We start from the raw sequence: 2,279 nt of genomic DNA, 5'->3' as shown, positions 1-2,279 counted from the left end.
CCTGCCAGGCCAGCAGCGTCCCCCCACCCCCACCCCCCGGGCCCCTGCCCAAGGGGTGCAGCTAAGGAATTAATTTGGGGATGGTGATTTCCCCCCACCCCAAAAAAAAGACTATTGATTTTGTAAGCAGAGGACAGGAACCCAGGGCCCCCTGGGAAGTGTTGGGGTCACAAAGTTTTGCTTGCTCCTTAAATTCTATTCCTTAAGAAGGGAATCGGAGCTCTTCAACTGGAGAATAAAGCGGGTGGCTGTTGAGGCTTTTAATTAACCACGGGCTTAAACAACGTCAAAAATAGCCAAGAGAGCCCCCTCCACCACCCTCCCCACCCCACCCCTAAAGTGTGAATGCTAATATTGGCTAGATCTATAAATAGACTAGTCAGCAAGTGAAAAAGGAAGATTCTCCTGGTTTGTAAGTTTAGTCAATAAAGATTGATTTACAAAACCAGGGTGGGGAAGGACTGCGTCCCGCACCCTTTGCAGGCGGAGAACCTGGCACTGCCTGGGCCGGTGCTGGCCTGAGGAAGAAAGGGTCTCAAGCCCTCCACCCCGACCCCTACCCCCGAGGCCTGGGTCATAATCTTCTTTATTTGCTTGGAAATAAAAAGGAGCCATTTGAGAAAAAAACAAACAAACAAAAAGAAACCATCAGCCCTCCCCCCTTGCCCAGGTGGGTGAGGGAAAACTGAATGGAATGGCACGCAGCAATGTCCAGCCCTGACCACTCCCCCCGCCCCCCACCCCCGTCCCCTGTGAGCAAGTCGAGGCAGGAAACAGAGGGAGGGGAGGAAGACCTGTCAGCAGCCATGTTGGCAGGGGCAAGAGGGTGGCAGGGGCCTGGGCAGCGGCTGGGTGAGCTGCCCATGCCTGGCCCATCCCACGGTGCCCCCACCATCCACACCAACCCCCAGCAGAAAAATCATAGAAAGGCACTGTGTCACCAGAGCCAGCAGGATCCCTGAGGGCTGCTGACTAGGGGCCAGAGCAGCTGGGAGCCAGGGGTTGATGTCCCTCAGGGTCAGGGAGAACCCCAATCCAAGGTGTCCACTCAGAGGACCCTGAAAACAATCCCGGCAGGCCGGGGACCTGGGTTTGCAGTCGGCCGTGGCATACAGCGATGGGCAGGTGGGCGCCAGCACTCCGGGCGGGCGGTGGGCAGGTGAACCCCTGAACAAGGGTGGGTGATTCAGCCTGACTTCACTGGGTGAGGCAGGCGTTGAGCTGGGGGGCTTACTGGAGAGATCCATTGGGAGCTCAGGCCCTAGGAAGGAGCTGAGGTGCTCCGAGCTACAGAGAAAAGCCCAGCAGGCAGGCTACCAGTGCCCCAAGGGAAGGATGGTGGCTTCCCTGGGCAGGGGTTTCCTCAAGAGACCATCCAGTGGGTCCTTCAGCAGCTGGGACCTCCCGGGGGTGGGGAGGGGGAGGCAGTCTGTGAGACAGTGGACCCTAAGGCCACAAAGGAGGTGCCCTCCCCCTCCCCCAGGCACTGTCACTGATGGCCCGTCATCACTTGTGCCCCTGAGGGGCCATCTTGGGGCCTTGCTGCAGAAGGTGCCCACAGGATGGCTGGGCCTGAGAAGAGCTGAAGGAAGAGAGTTTTCCAGGTGGTCTAAGGTCCTTTCAATGAGGGAAAGGGGCAGTCTCTCCCCACCCACCACCACCTACTTTAGAACATTGCCCGGGTCCCTACATCAGGGTCCAGCAAGACCTGAACCTCACAGAAGCCTGCGGGCTGAGGCACAGAGCGGTGAGCCCTCCTGGTGCAAGCCTAACAGAAATAGGTGTGAGGAGCAGGCAGGGGTGGGTGGGGGGGGCGTGGTTGAGTGGACGTCAGGCACTGGGGTCCCCACTGGGCAGGCACGGCAGATTGGCTGCGGCCTTCCTGACAGTGAGGTCACTGTGGGCCAAGACACTGTTCCGAGAAGAGTCTTTGGTGGGCTCAGAGGCCACTGTGCACTTGGCATGGACCCTGGCGTTAAGGTGTGGTGGATACAGAATCCTTTGTCAAGTTGAGGATTAAGAGTGTAGGGGTGGAGTCCAGCTTATCAATCAGATCATAACCAATGAGGCCTCTGTGCAGGCATGGCCTTCTCCTGAGAATTCTAGGAAATCTGGTACTTCCTCCTGGGAGGCAGGAGAGACTCTCTCTGCTGACACCCTGGGAGACATAGCAGCTGACAAGACACATGGACCCACCCTGATGCAGCCCTGGGTGCTGGAGAAGCCATGCAGAGGCCCCTGCCAGCGCGGAGATGTTTCCAAGGCCACTGGACCCAAAG

This window comes from Echinops telfairi, unplaced genomic scaffold (assembly GCF_000313985.2).
Source record: "Echinops telfairi isolate 266 unplaced genomic scaffold, ASM31398v2 ScPeMD7_2;HRSCAF=8, whole genome shotgun sequence".
Lineage (NCBI taxonomy): Eukaryota > Metazoa > Chordata > Mammalia > Afrosoricida > Tenrecidae > Echinops > Echinops telfairi.
Note: the sequence above shows the minus strand (reverse complement) of the source record.